Source organism: Triticum dicoccoides, chromosome 2B (genome assembly GCF_002162155.2).
Source record: "Triticum dicoccoides isolate Atlit2015 ecotype Zavitan chromosome 2B, WEW_v2.0, whole genome shotgun sequence".
Lineage (NCBI taxonomy): Eukaryota > Viridiplantae > Streptophyta > Magnoliopsida > Poales > Poaceae > Triticum > Triticum dicoccoides.
The window spans coordinates 59,189,901-59,206,567 of NC_041383.1; the positions used below are offsets into that span (position 1 = coordinate 59,189,901).

Consider the following 16,667-nt stretch of genomic DNA (forward strand, 5'->3'; position numbering starts at 1 on the left):
ATGAATCTCTATCCATATATAGATATGAGGAGAGTGTGATTTGGAAGATGTGTTTTTCTTTTCATTTTGATGGAAGGGTTTCCTTGTTTATCTGTTGAGTCGTCGCGACAGAGTGTCCAACCGAGGCTAGCTAATTTGCACATGCTAATAAATTTGCCCCACTAATTTGTATAATCAATAGCTCGGATCATTTAGGTACTCTTACCTTCTGCGAGGTAAAAGGGATGATCTTAAAAGAGCTCATCTATTATGTTTCAGCAAATTCAGCAAACAACTGCCATGTTAAGGTACATAATTTTCTTTTCAAGGAAGTAGTGAAACACAATAGATTTAGGTTGTACAAATATCATTGTCTAGTATTCTAGCCCTTTCCTCTTGCGACCGCGTCGCCCCCCCGCGGGCGACCGGCCGCGCGCCAGGCCTCCTCCCTCCAGGCCCTCCCTCCCTCATCCCTTCCCGCCGCCGTCGCCAGCGCCCGCGGCCTGCTTGGCCCCGGGGCTGCTGGTGGCGGCGGCCTCCTGGCCCTCCCCCTCCCGGTCGCTCTCCAGCGCGGGTGGTGCTGCTCCGGGTGGTGTGTTTAGGCGGCGGCGGTCTGGTGTGGCGGCGGGGTTCCGTGGCGGATGCAGGCGAGCATCTGGGCGGTGGCGCTGCCGTTGGCGGCGGGGCGGCGGGATCTGGCGTCGCCAGCTCGGCCAAGATCTGGGCCTGGGCGGGCCGGCGGCGGGGATGGTCTCCGGCATGGCTTCTGGGAGGCGGGGGAGATGCGACGAGCAGCTGGGTGCCGGCGTCGTCGCATCGCGGCCGGCGGGGCTTAACGGGCCCACTTCGGGCCTGGCTGGGCCAAGGGTGGCCAGGCATGCCCCGCTGCCGCGTCCGGACGGCTACCGTGCCTCACGACGGCGGTGGAGGTGGTTCCCTCCCGCTCGGCGTCTGTGTTGCTGCTCCCGTCGTGGTGAGCTTCTCTTCGGTCCTCTTGGCCTCGTGGTGGTGTTCGTAGTGAGGCGGCGTGGATGGCGGCTCTACTGCGTTGGCGCATGGTGGTGGGCGTCGGTTTGGCGGGTCGGTTCTGTCCGGTTGGGCGGTTGGGGTTGGAATGCGGGAGAAATCCCTGCAGGCTTCAGCCCCGCTGCGGTGACACCTGCGGGTGCCACCATTCCTTCCTGGAGGGTGTCGGTGGTATCCACCCCCCACCTCCCTCCGCGTGGCCGGGGAAACCTGAGGACTCGTCCGGGCAGCAGCGTCGTCGGCGTCGCATCCCTTCTTGGAGGTGCTGCTTGGTACGCGGCGGATCGGAGCCTCGGTCTGTGGTGATTTATGTTCGGTGGGCGCCGCGGTGGCGGTTCATCCGCGCTTTGCCAAGCTGTCGTGGTTGGCATTTGTTTCTTCTTCTTTTTCTTGGTGTGTTGTGCTGCTCGCCATAGTGTTATCTGGACTTGATGTTGGTTGCTTTGGAATACAAAGCGGGGGGAAATCCTTTTTCAGTAGTATTCTAGACATAATGAATTATGTAAAGTGCATATACTGGAGCATTATCTCTCACCATAACCATCTACTATCTAGACTAAGACACTTCTCTTCCATAAAAAGTTAATGGAGACCCAACAAGAATATGTAGGTAGTGCAATATTTATTTCTGGAATAAATTACATGTACATCAACCTTACCTATCACTACAACTACAGCTGAGGACAATACGGGTTCACAACCCTTGTCACTTTTACCGTCACCTCTTTGCCCAAAATTACAATTGCATTCATAGTCACCATCCACATCCACTACTAGAAAAAGGGCTATAGATGGGATTGACACTAATGGCGCATCAGACAAGCGGTGCGCCATTAGTATATACTAATGGCGCACCATCTTCTGATACGCCATTAGAGTTGAAACTATTAATGGCGCACCTGGCCCAAGGTGAGCCATTAGTATCAAAAAAAAATTGAACTAGTGCGCCTGTCCAAACATACTAATGGCGCATCCAGACTCAGTGCGCCATTACTAGTTGTAACTAGTAATGGCGCACCTGTCGGAAAGTGCGCCACTAATGTTGTTTTTTATTATATTTTTTATTCCTTTTTTTGCAAAACTACTAATGACGCACTGTTTCGCCGTGCGCCATTACTAGTTTAAACTAGTAATGGCGCACTGTAGGACGGTGCGCCATTGGTATGTTTGTTTTTTGCAAAACTACTAATGGCGCACCACCAGAAGGTGCGCCATTAGTAACCTGGATTACTAATGGCGCATTTAGAGTTGGTGCATCATTAGTAAGTGGGCAGCAACAAGATATTTTGGACAGCCTCTCCTACCCACACTCACTTTCTCCCCACTTCATTCTCTCCACCTCCTCCTTGTCTCGGGTGCCTCCTCTTTTTCACCTCATTTCCACCATAGATTCATTCAATTTAAGTGGTTAAATTACCTTGTTTTGATAGGTAAGTAAGGGGGGAAGCTATATTTATGTTGTTCTCCCTACAACAATGTGCACATGCACTTTTTATGGCATAGCTAGATCTATGTATGTTCGTGGTGTTGCATATGTTTGTGGTGTTGCATATGTGTTTGTGTTTGGAGGTGTACCGGTATTTGAAATGCGATAGTTGCCAATATTTTGCCGGAATGTTGATTCATTTCCGTTTCAGCGAGAATTTTGGCAGTAAGCATTCTTTTTGGTCCTATTTTTAGGAAAAGTCATGCCAAATTTTTTCTTGGTTCTAAAATATCGTTTTGCTCTACCCCGCAGGCGACCATGGTCCGCACGATGACCGAAGGCATCGTGAATAGGTTTTTGAGGTCCGCGAAGGCCGAGATGCTTCAAAAGAACGAGACGGAGATAAGATGTCCGTGTCGAAGATGCAAGCTGAAGAGCCTTATTGCGGACCCGGATTCCGGGCAGGTGCGGGACCACCTGCTCTTGCGTGGTTTCATGGATGGCTATCGGTGGCAAGGTGATGAAGATGACTACGAAGTCGTCCATGGGGGCCGGGCAAGAAATGAGGAAGGGCAGCAAGACAACCACTGCGGCTCGGGCGGGCGAGAAGACAAAGAATCCCCAGGAGATGATCACGACGGTGATGCTGTACACAGTCATCATGTAGAAGATGCAGGACATGATGATGAGGAAGATGCCGGAGCAGACGACGGGCATGATCATGAAGATGATGATGCCGGCGGAGCAGACGATGCTGGACCATCGATGGGCTGGGTGCAGGACCCTCATATTCAAGAGCTGCTTCTCAAGTAGACGGATAATGCAAGAGCTGCCACCCGAGAGAAAGCCAAGATGGATCAACTTGAGTTAGACGCGGTTACTCCATTGTATGAAGGATGCAGGCCCGAGGATACCCGCCTGAAAGTAACGCTCATGGCTCTGGAGATGAAGGTAAAACACAAAATGACCGACGCATGCTTCGACGAGAACATGTCATTCTGGCACGAACGTCTTCCCAAGGGGAACAAGTGCCCGACCAGTTTGGAGGAGGCGAAGAAAATCGTGTGTCCTCTGGATTTACCGCACGTGAAATACCATGTGTGCATGAACAATTGCATCATTTATCGGGACGAGCACGCGGAGTCTACAATATGTCCGGTGTGCGGCGTCACTCGATACAAGAAGAGGAAGAAAGCTCCTCGAAAAGTGGTGTGGTACTTTCCGATCACTCCTCGTCTGCAGCGGTATTTCGCGGACCCTAAGGTAGCAAAGCTCCTGCGTTGGCACGCGGATAGGGAGGAGAAGAAGCGAGAAGATGACGCAAATGATCCGGAGATAGATAAAAAAGACAAGATGCTAAGTCACCCTAAGGATGCGAGCCAGTGGCAAGCATTGAATTTCGAAGACCCAGAATTTGGGAACGATCCAAGGAACATCGTGCTGGGCACGAGCACCGATGGAGTCAATCCGTTTGGCAGCCAGAGAAGCACACATAGCACCTGGCCTGTGTTTGTGTGGATGTACAACCTTCCCCCCTGGTTGTGCATGAAGAGGAAGTACATTCACATGAGTATGCTAATTGAAGGGCCGAAACAATCAGGGAACGACATCAATCTGTATCTGGGGCTGCTGAAAGAGGAGCTTGACACGCTGTGGAAAACGCCAACCAATACGTGGGACGCCGCAGAGAAAGAATATTTCCCTATGAGAGCCGCACTGCTCACGACTGTGCACGACTATCTCGGTTACGGATATCTCGCGGGGTAGGTAGTCCACGGATTTTCTGGATGCGTAAGGTGCATGGATGACACAACGTATAGCCAGCTAGATAGAGATCCCGGGTCTTCGAAAACCGTGTTCATGGGACATCGAATGTGGCTTCGCGACGATGACCCGTGGAGGAAACGCAAGGATCTGTTCGATGGTGAAACCGAACCCCGAAAACGCCCGTGTACGAGGAGCGGCGAGGAAATAGACAAGCTGTTGAAAAATTGGAAAGACTGCCCACTGCCGGGAAAGAAGCAAAAGGCGCCAGAGCCAGGAAAGAAGCGAAAGGCGCCAGAGCCGCTGCTGAAGGTATGGAAAATGAGGTCTGTTTTCCGGGACTTGCCGTACTGGAAGATCCACCGTGTGCCTCACAACCTTGATGTCATGCATATCACGAAGAACGTGTGCGAGAGTCTGCTTGGTACCCTGCTCAACATGCCAGAGATGACCAAAGATGGGCCGAAAGCAAGGGCAGACTTGAAATCAATGGGCATCAGGCAGGAGCTTCACGCTAATGATGATGATGATGATGATGATGATGATGATGAGGCGAAGAAGGACACAGTAAGTCGTCGCAAAGGCAAAAAGGCCAAGAAGACCGGAAATGACTACCCTCCCGCATGCTTCACTCTAAGTCAGGAGGAGATCGAGCAGTTTTTCACCTGCCTCCTAGGAGTAAAACTTCCTTACGGTTACACGGGGAAGATAAGCAGATACCTAGACCCAGCGAAGCAGAAGTTCAGTGGGATGAAGTCTCACGACTGTCACGTGCTGATGACGCAGATACTTCCAGTTGCAATCCGTGAGATCATGGACGCGCACGTCCGTGAAACGCTATTTGGCCTATGCAAATTTTTCGACGTCATCTCTCGGAAGTCGATTGGCGTGAGGCAACTCAGAAGGCTACAGGAAGAGATCGTGGTGATACTATGCGAGCTTGAGATGTACTTCCCGCCCGCATTCTTCGACGTTATGGTGCATCTGCTGGTCCATATAGTGGAGGATATCATCCAACTTGGGCCGACGTTCCTGCACAGCATGATGCCGTTCGAAAGGATGAATGGTGTCATCAAAGGATACGTTCGCAACATGTCACGTCCAGAGGGAAGTATAGCCAGGGGCTTTCTGACCGAAGAGTGCATCTCCTACTGCACGAATTATCTAGGCATTGAGAACCCCGTTGGTCTGCCCGTCAACAGGCACCTCGGCAGGCTCGCTGGATGGGGTCACCGTGAGGGTCGCCGCGAAATGCATGTCGACTTAGAGGGTCAACTCGCCGACTTTGAAAGAGAAAACCTAGTCGCGCTACAACACATAGACGTGGTCGATCCTTGGGTGGTAGAGCACAAAACCTTTATTAAGAAGACGTACAATGACCGAGGCCAACAGAGGACGGACGGAGATATAATCAAAGAGCACAACTCATGTTTCACGCGTTGGTTCAAGCAGAAGCTTCTGTCGTACCCTTTACATGAGGATTCTTCCGCGGAAGAACAACTCATATTCGCCTTGTCACAGGGCGCCGAGCACAACCTGATGACCTATGAGGCGTATGATATCAATGGCTGCACATTCTACACCGAGGCCAAGGACATGAAGAGCGATGGTTATCAGAACTCCGGGGTAACAATGGAATCCTACACCGGTAATGACAAGGACAGATACTACGGAAGGATCGGGGAGATCTGGGAGTTGAGCTACGTTGGAGAGAAGGTCCCGATGTTCCGTGTCAGATGGGCGAAGAGCGTCCTAAAAGAAGACCGGTATTTCACCATCATGGTTATACCCGAAGCCAAATCCAAGACCGCGGGCGCAAACGTCACCGCGAAAAATGAGCCATGGGTACTGGCTTCCCAAGTTGACCAATGCTTCTTCATTACCGACCCGTCAAAGCCCAGTCGTGTTGTCGTGAGGAGAGGCAAAAGGAAGATCATCGGAATGGATGGAGTAGCCAATGAGCAAGACTTCGACAAGTACGGCGACCCGAGGATCGAACATGACGACGATGATGAAGTAGCAGCATACACCACAAGAAGAAGCAGGACCACCCTACCTAAAGGACGTCCGTTCCACAGAAGAACTCCATTTGCGAAAAAGAAGGGCAAGAAGATTGTGAACAGATAGCTAGCTAAGATCGATTGTATTTAAATCGTAGCCTTCATTTCTCGATTGTATTTCATGGGCACTTTTTGAACTATCATGAATATTTTTAAATTTCATGGACACTCGATCTCGATCCCCCTCCAACTCGATCGCTATCCCACCTCGCCAGATCCTGTCCCCCTCGCCGCCGAGCACCCCCCGGTCCACCGGCCGCCGCCGCCGACCCCCCGCACCCTCGATTCCCCTACTAAACCGCCACCGCCGACCCCCCGCACCCCTCCCCTACTCAACCGCCGCCGCCGACCCCCCGCACCCCCCGCACCCTCCCCCGCTTCACTGGCATTACTGTTTGATGATATTTTAAAAAAAAAATATTACTGTCTTATAAAAAATATATTACTGTTATGATTTAAACAAGTTTGAACATATTTAAACACAAATAAGTATCAAACAGCATTTTAAATGCATAAAAAAATTGTGGAGCCTGGAAATCGAACCCAGGACCTCCTAGTGTGAGAACTGGCTGCTGACCAGTCAAGCTAGTAGAGGGAGCTTGATGTGGATCAGGTCAGGTGGAAGATAACCTGTTGGCTCGAGCAGAAATCAAAAAAAATACTAATGGCGCACCAGGGCGAGGTGCGCCATTAGTATGGATGTACTTATGGCGCACCGAGGTGTGGTGCGCCATTAGTATTATGCCGCCCCCATCCATACTTCCTTCCCGGCCCAAACCTATCCCCTCTCTCTCCCTCGCCCTCACCCTCGATCCCCTTCCCCTCTCCTCTCCCAACGCCGCTGCCCTGCCGCCTCGACGCCTCGACGCCCGCCCCGCTCCTCCTCCGGCGCCTCTCCGCCCAGCCCAAGCCCAAGGCCGCTCCGCCTCCACCTCCTCCGCCTCCGCCGTCGGACGAGGGCGCCGCAGCGTGGGCCCGTCGCGCGGCCGCGCTCTCGCTGCTGGGGCTCACCGGCGCCGTCGCCGCCAGCGCCTTCAGCGACCTCTCCGACCTCCGCGACGCCGCCCTCGACCTCTCCCTCCCGGAGCTCCTCCCCGACCACCTCCCCGGAGCTCGTTCTCTGCCCACCCAAGGTGAGCATGTGCTTTTTGTTTTTGTTTGAGAGAACCCAAGTTGAGCATATAGGAACCAATGCTTCACAAATCACAATCCTGGGGCCAAACACTTTGGTCCAACTTGCTTGCATTAAGGAACCTGAACTTCATTTGCCGCCGGCTGCTAGCTGGGCTCTCTGATCCTCATATAGGTTTTGGCAGCAGGTGTATTCCATTGCTTTAATTTTGTCATTGGGTGAATTGAATTCCTGCTCATATTTTATCAGAAAGGCTACCGAACCCGAGACTTGCTGATGGTTTAGTAGGTTTTGGCTGACGACAGGTGTATCCCCATATAGGTTTTGGCAGCAGGTGTATCTCTCAAGTACCAGGCTCGCCATAGCATTAGCAGGATTTTGTTGCGTGTGTCCGTGTCACAATTGTTCAGTAGGTTTTGGAGCCAGTCCACTCCAGTATACTGGAATACAGATCCCTTTGGCAACCTCCGTTGCTTTCTCAATTCTTGGCCTAGTGCTCTGCTCTTTGTACTACAATCTCAAATGCAATATTACCCTCTGCAATTTCCAAATTTACACAGTACTAGTCTGTTAATACTTGTTTTGAGGGTACTTTTACTTCTTCTTTCCTGAGTTTTATTAGTGTACTTTTACTGTCCTCTATAGGTGACGTGTGAACCGTTGCTTATGCCGATCGACTTACCGACTACCTATTTAATTGGTTTTCTTTTAAATCTTATAGTCCCCGTTGATTATAAACTGGCCGGCCGTGATCAATCAATTGGTATTGATTTTGTCAGCAGACTTTGAGGTCAGTTTAACCTGTCATTTTTCAACAGTACTCAACTATTTCAATCTATCGTTAATTAATGACGCCAAATTTTTGAGACTCGATTTTGCAAAGAATCGCTTGATTGGATTCAACAGTTCTGTGACGGTAGCCTACGCTTGAGAGCATAATGAGTTAGGTTCAGCTGAAATAAATTTTGTGTGCGTGTGTGGGGGGGGCGTGCTGCATAGGAACCAAAGAGTTGAAGACGCTCTTACGAAATATTGCTTCTTAATCGCAACTTTGATTAGAGCACTTGGTGTTCAGTAGTTAATCCCTTGTGTACTGCCTCTTGCACGCTCCAAAAGCTATGTAGGCTAATTCAATTTAAATTTTGTACTTGGGACTGAGTACATCGTCTTACTATGGCCTCTGATGATTAGAAAAATATGATGATTACTTAGGCTACGTTTGGCTACTCAGTATTTTTGGAGTTTTAAAAGAATACCATGGTTTTTGAAAAAATCCCAGTTTTAAATACTTTGACGTGTTTGGTTTTGACAAATACTTTGTGATTAGCACAAGCTGATCACGTCGTTGTATAACTCCTTTGTTATATCTCAATTTGGTTCAGCTAGCTGTATCTAGGATTATCCATGCAACGAGTGGTCAAAACCAAGAAACTAAGAAAAACTGCACTTGCCAAACATCTCTATAGTTTTGCTAAAACTGAGAAAAACTGCAGTTTTTAGAAACCAAAGTATTCATTGCCCACACACTGGAATACCGAGGTTTTCAATTACCATGGTTTTGGAAAAACCGTGTTGCCAAACTAGGCCTTAGCAGTTAAGTCTTAACATGGTTTGCATTCATTTGCAATTACACTTGTTTTTGCCTCCACTTGATGGAGCCGACAGCTTCCGTTTACCTGAAACGAGTCTTCTTGTTTTGCGGTGCTCATTTTTTTCTAAGTGCACTGCAGTACTTGTTCCTTTGTGCACCATAAGTAAAACTAGCTAATTTTATGAAAATGTATCATGTCACTGTCCGTGACTCTCTCTTTTTAAGTCCACATTTTGTTGGTGGCTCGGTTAACTCCTAGGGTTTTAGCAGTTATGTATAAAAAACATTCTGATCCAGTATTGCTTGTAGTGGTTTGTCCAAAATGTTGAATGATACTGCTTGGAGATGCATATATTGTTTCACCTCTTCACATGCCAATGTATTTTCCATGTTGTGATGAAGGCCTTTTTGCCTTGTCCACCCGAGAGGCCCTTGAGTTTGCTGGAATGTCGATTAACTTCCGTTCCAGCAAATTCGGGTACTCCATATGTCCTATTTTCAGCAAAGGTCATGCTGAAATTTTCCATGAATTTTAGCATGACTTTGCTAAAAATAGGACATATGGGGTACTTGTGACTAATGCATGGGCCGGGGTACTTGTGACTAATGATGAAAGCTTAGGCTTTTAGGGTGCCTCGGCGTCGAAAAACCCTCAATGATAAAAGCTTAGCTTTTAGGATGCCTCGGTGTCGACAAACCCTAAATGATGATACCATGATCTTGTTCCTTGACAATAACCAACTTTGTTCCTATTTAGAGAGAAACATGGCCAACAACGATGAGGTCGGGGGTTCGGGCGGCAAGGCATTCTGGAAGCTGTCCCAGGAGATGGAGGAACAACCTCACTTGTATGAGGATGCCGCCTTCCCCACCGATCCTGAGACCACTGATGGTACCGCCGAGGATGACCCCACTGATGCCACCACTGATGGTGCCGCCGAGGATGCCACCACTGATGATGGCGGCGCACGCACAGATGGAAGCCAACCGAAGAGGCAACGGAAGGACCGGCGCCCAACCGTGCTCCGCACCCTCAAGGAGGAAGTTACTGAAGTGGACTCCGACGGGAATCCAACGGCGCCCGAACAAATAGTCAAGGGGTACTCGCTTCAGCTCGGGTGCATTCTCCGGAGCACCGTCTCGATCAACAACGAGAACCTGAGGCATCCTGACCAAGGGAATTTGCGCAACCTCCTCTTCACGAAGCTGCACGAACGATACAAGTTCCCCGCTGAATTTGAAAACAGAAGCCTCAAAGGGAATAAAGTGAACAATGCTGCCCTCACGAAGATGAGCAAGGCCCTGTCTACTTGGAAAAGCAATGTGAAGAGAATGATCGAGAAAGGTGAGAGTTATGAGAAGATCAAGGAGAAAAATCCTTCGATCACCGAAGATGACTACAATGACTTCAAGATCAATTGCTCGAGCACCGCAAACTCCGAATCAAGTCAGTGGCGGAAAGAAATGCGGGAGTTGAACTTAGGGGAACACAAACTCGGTCCGGGCGGTTACAGAGTGGCGGAGCCTATATGGGACAAGGAGGACACGGAGCGTGCCGAGCAAGGCCTACCGCCCCGCTTCGAGAAATACAGCGGTAACAAGCAGACCAGGAACTATGTCAGGGCCCGGTACAAGGAGGGCCCGATAACAAAGGAGCTTACCACGGATCCGAAGACCAGGGCACTTGAGCTTGTTCTGGTAAGGAATACACCCCCGCGTAATTAGCTCCATATGGTTGCATTCTAATTAATGAAGCCAAATTTCTAAATGGTTCACATTCCTTCCGCAGGCTACTGAAAGCAGTAGCGCGGGGTCGACTAAGAGCAACCCTTGGGACACCACTCTAAATAGGGCGTTGAATGTAATGAAGAACAAGGATAAGCTCAGTAAGCCGACGTCAGCTGGTCGTGTGGCCGACAAAGGCTTGTCCACAAAATGGGGGTCATACTATACCGCTGGTGTGCGGAAGGAGAAAAAGACCAGCTCGAAAAGCCAGGCGCGCGAGTTTCAAGAACTCAAGGCACAGGTGGCGCGGATTCCGGAGATTGTCCAGGAGCAAGTGCAACAACAACTCAGAGCGACGATCTCCGCCATTGTGCCTACCTTGATCGAGGGGTTGAGTGCGTGGATTGCGGGCGGCCAACAGGGGCCGCCCCCGATTCCTAGCTTCACGGCCAGCAACTCGCAGAATGCGATGGCGGGGCCATTGGTGTCTCCGGCGGAGGCGGCATTGGTGTATCCGACGCCGGCACGGGAGCTTAATGCACCCGTCGGCCGGCACCTCTGCAGCAAGCAGCCCCTCCGTCAACTGCACGCCCGCCGTTGGCGGTGCCTCGACATTAGCCGAGCTCGACGCCATCATCACGGTAACTAATTAAGCCTCTCTCAGCCGAGGACTTCATCTCCTTGCCTTTGACTGGGCATCCCTGACGCCCTACATGTTTTCGCAGGGCGCCACCGATGTTCCGTGCACTCTCCTGCACTTCGTGAACAACGAGTTGGTCGATGTCGCCAAGGGCAAAATCGTTCAACCGGGCAACCCCTTGTTCCACGGTACCCAGATGCCACCCAACTTGTTTAGGGTTGAACTGGTTCGGGTGCTGCCAGGCTGCGACGAGTTGTTACCTCCGATTCGACCCGTCGGGGCCGACGATGATGACGTGATGACCCTCAGCGCCTGCCTGAGCTGGCCCCTGCTTTGGCCGAAGAGCCAGATTCGTTTGGGGGCGGGGGACACCACCCCAAAGACAACACCGCCAGTCGTGTCGGCGCCAAGTCGGCGCCATGGCAAGACCACCGCAATGGTGCCAGACATCCCTATGCCACTGGATCCAAACATGCATATGGCACAGGATCAGAACGACGACGACGACGATACATTTGGCAACGTTGATCAGTACTTTGCCGAACATGGGTACGATGGCGACTTCATGGGGCCTCCTTCTCAAGAACCCAACCCAACAAAAGACGTGCGCGATCTAGCTGGTACCGCAGAGAAGCCAAGTTGCAACAGGCGTCGTCTGCCGTTCAGCTCTCGGGAGACGCCTCCAGCTGCCGACTTCACCGAGCCTCAGATAGGCGAGGTGCGAAATATTATCAGCCCCAACACACTCAAGAAGGCGGTCTGTGAGCAGAACTCGGTCCCATTACAGGAGAAGAAGAAGGCACGCAAAAGAAAGACTAACAAGGGTGCGAGCCAGCCGGCACCGAGTATGATCCATGCTCAGGACGGGCCACCTTCACCTAAGGATATCTCGAGGAGGGTGCATGTGGCGGGTAGGGCGATGCTACCAACAAATATGCTCAATGCTGCAACCGGTGCTATGCGGAGTCTGCATGACAGTGTTCTTTCTTTGGAGAAGCGGCGTCTCAGAGAGAAGGATGTGGCATACCCGGTTTTCACGGCCAAGGTGCCAGAGGGCAAGGGCTTTGTGGATAACTCCATCGGGCGTACGATCGTCCTGCGGTTTGATGACATCCACGCTATGTTGAACCTTCATCCGCTGCACTACACCTTCGTTCGGCTATTTTCGCTGAGTATGGAGATGCGGATTATTCGTGACAAGACCCCGGACATCGTGATAGTCGACCCCTTCTACATGCGTGCCAAGATCTTGGGCAGCGCTGGGGACCGGCAAGTCGCGAGTTCTTACCTCTAAGGCGTCATTCTGGCAAACCAAGATAAGGATAACTTCCTCGTGCCTTACTTTCCCGAGTAAGTCCTCCCCTCAACCGGCCCGTAACATATGAATTCTTAGATTTTGATCGTTTTTCTTTTAACATTCCGTGTTTTCTGCAGTGACACACATTGCACGCTCATCCTCCTAAGCCCCAAATATTCCATCGCCACGTATTTCGACCCGGACCGTCAGTCGAACGTAGACTACACAAATGTCAAGAAGGTTCTTGATGATGTTCTCCCCGGCTACGCCAAATCTGGAGGCACCTTTACCAGGCCTATTTGTAAGTACGGCAAACATGTGTTCTCCCACAATACGACGTTCTGCTGCGTCAAGCAGCCGCCTGGCGGTCAGAAGGGTGCCTACTACGCCATCCATCACATGCGGGCGATCGTACGGGACCATCATCAACTTCTGCTACCGAGTAAACTCAAAGATTGGGCCGCGAGCGTGTCGGCAATCCAGGACGCGGACATCAGACAAGAATTCTTTCGCATCCAGTCGGAGTTTGCGGAAATCATCCATCAAGATGTCCTTCGTACCTCGGGGCAGTTCTACCTCAGAAATCAACCATCCAACAGTGACATCGACACAATGCTACAAATGCAGGCTGACAACGCCCGTTCTTTCATGACTCCCACGATAGACGGCGGCTTCATCCACGCTCCGGTCCCTTGAGTCGAGTCAAAAGCAGTGATGCTGTGTCTAGTTCTGAAACATCGATTGGCTCATGTTGTAACTAAAGTTTAATGAACTTATAGTATGTCTCTTTGGTTTCGAGAGTCGTTCAACTTAGATGTAATCGATGCTATTAATGTCTTGCTTTTCTCTTCCGATCGTTCTGTTGCATACTTATATATTGCTTATGTATTGTCTGTGAATTGGTACTAACGTTTCGTTTGGCTAGTGCATAGCGATGCCGTCGTATGTCGTGTACAAGGGTAAGGTTCCCGGAGTCTACGATGACTGGGAGGAGTATCGGAGACAGGTTCACCAATTTAGCGGTAACAGTTACAAAGGGTACACCACTAGGGCCGAGGCAGAATCTAGATACGCCCGCTATCTAGCAGGAGAGGGGAGGGAGCGTTGGAGGAACCGGATGAAGACGAGTTTCATCGTGATGATGCTCATCGTGATGATCGCAGCTCTCTTCTATGTGATGGTAGTTTAGATGATCGATATCGACTTGTAATGTGAAGACAAACTTGCTACTCGCGGTCTCGAGACTTGTAATATAATGTTCTATCTTTGTTCGGTCTTTTTAATTCGGAAACTAATATGATGAATTGTATTCAGAGACTAATATGATGAATTGTATTCAGAGACTAATTTTCTATTGTATTCGATGAATCTGTTGTTGATGTGTGCTATCTATATTTTGTCTAATTATACATTTTGTAACCTATGCAAAAAACAGAAAATAAAAAAATTAAAAAAAACCTAATATTCATACTAATGGCGCATCACATCACAGTGCGCCATTAGTATGCCAAAGGATACTAATGGCGCATCATTAAACAGTGCGCCATTAGTATGCCGAAGTTACTAATGGCGCATCTTGTTGTTGTGCACCATTACTATGCCAAAGCACCTCGGTATACATGGCCCCCTGGGAGGCATACTAATGACGCATGTTGGGCTATACTAATGGCGCACTGCGTGGTGCGCCATTAGTATATCAGTGGTGCGTCATTAGTAAAATATATTAATGGCGTGGCACTAATGGCGCACCACTAATGCGCCATTAATGGCCAAATTAGGTGCGCCATTAGTAGGCCTTTTCCTAGTAGTGATCGCGGCATTTCCCACCATGACAAGGAAATAAGTTTCCGTACTTTATTGATTTTGTCCACATCGATGGCTCACACTCATTAATATCTGAAAAGGATGTATTTCCCACAACATTGTAAATAATGAATCCAATTCAAACATTAAGTTGTTCTTAAAAAAATCAAACACCAAGTCTTATCTATTGTACAATCATCCTGATCACTTGAACACGTGAACCATAACTCCCATTCAAACTTTAAACCTTATTTATTTTATAAAATTAACCATATAACAAATTTTAAAGGTATGAATTGAAGTTGTTAGAAATACTTCGCCAAATATTAGGAAGTATATTCCATTCTAAAGGTAACTAGCTTCCTAGCTGTTAGGAGAAGTATTCCTAACAACGGCCTATACCCCATTTATATTGTTTCAAACTAACAAGGTGGGACCATGTGTCGGGATGACATGAAAACTTCTTTTTTGCGGGATGACATGAAAACTGACTAGGCAGACATCTCACATCCATATTCATTAGGGAGCAATGTGATGCAGCTAGCGCACCTGTTTGGCAGAACTGACATAATTTTGTAGAATTTGGCATACTTTGATACAACATGAGGAAATTCGACAGTATTTGGTAATACCCTAATGAGTACTCATTTGTGGTTTCTGTGCGATATGCTATCATGTCGCCCTAACAAACTGATATAGATTTTAAGCTTGGAGAAAATAATAAAATAGGCAAAGCAATAATAATGAAGGGGAGCCTTGGCGCAGTGGTAAAGCTGCTGTCTTGTGACCATGAGGTCACGGATTCAAGTCTACAATAGACCCAAAGTGATTGGACCCTTCCCCAGACCCTGCGCAAGCGGGAGCTACATGCACTAGGGCTGCCCTTTTTTTTAGGCAAAGCAATAATAATGTCCAAACTAACGAGTAAAATGTGAATTCTTTTGTTGTTGAATGCGGTAAAAACTTCCTAAATATTACAGAGATTAAAAGTTGGAATTCACTCTTTATTGAATAAACTCTACTCTTAACCCTCATTTCTTATGAACTGTCAATGATTAATTGACATAATCATATCTAGAAATCATGTTCATAGATTTAAGCCATATATTTTGTTTTGCCTCATCTAATCAGTTGAAGCATATTTCATTTATTGTATAACTTTTGTGTTTTAGATCAGGAGAAGTCGACCTGATACGCCCCTCACGTCGTCCTTTCCTAGGGAGACCTGGGAGTTCCCTTCAAACACTATGTGCCACCGCCCCCAACCCTTCTCGTCCATGCGCCGCCACCCGGGGAAGCCACCAGGTGAGTCATGGGCGACCGACGAAGGCAGCAGGAACCTTCCTCCCAACACCTTAGGATCTTCGGTTGGCGGATCTTGGTGGCAGTCAGCGGTGCTGCGATGCACGCATCGGCGGGGCTTGGCAAGCGGGAGTTGGGCCTGTCGGGTGGTGTCACGACTTGTGGCTCGGTTTTCACATGTGGCGATGCCATGGTTCTATCTTGGCCAACGTGTAGCTAGACGAACTGTTTGGCTACGGTGAGATGGACGGCGAAAGCCATGCACGGATTTTTCTGGCCCAACGATGGCGACGCCTTTGTGCGCCATTACCTTGTTGATGGGAGTCGTCAATGACGTACTCACCTACCTACCTACCTGTTGCTTGGGGGAAACCCTAGGTTCGGATGATCTCGGATCGGACGACCAAGTCAATTGTGTCATTTTTCTCTCTTGGGAGCAACGTTTTGATGGTGCATTGGCTAGGGGGGCAGCGGATGATGGCGGGTTTGTGTTGTAGCTGACGTTTCCATGTTTAACCGTTGCCTTGTTTTGGGTGGCTGAAGCATCGTGGCGGAGCGAGGAATAGGGTGTCAGCGGTCCTTCACTGAGACATGGCGTACGAAGATGGCGCGTGGCAATTTTTCGGCGATAATAGCGGCCTTCGCGGGACAGCGGCAACGTGGTGTATTGTCTAGGGTGCCTATATTTACCACTGACAGACACTAGCGACAAAAGTGTGGTATTGCTGGATCGCCTCCAAGGTGGGATTTTGATGGTGACGCCTTCTCCCGCCCTGCAGTCAATGGCTGCACTCAGCTTTGGGTGACTGGCTATTTGCTTGGTGTGTGTAGGATTTTCATCTCGCATGGATATCACGTGTGGGCCATATGCTCTTACATCATTTTCGGTGGCTACAACTGCTCGACAAGGATCAATGTTGCC

General features: G+C 49.5%; 1 pseudogene; it reads right to left on the bottom strand.

The window, feature by feature from the left end:
* The window catches only part of LOC119360445, a 59,447-nt pseudogene that overhangs the window by 41,678 nt on the left and 1,102 nt on the right, over positions 1-16,667 (bottom strand).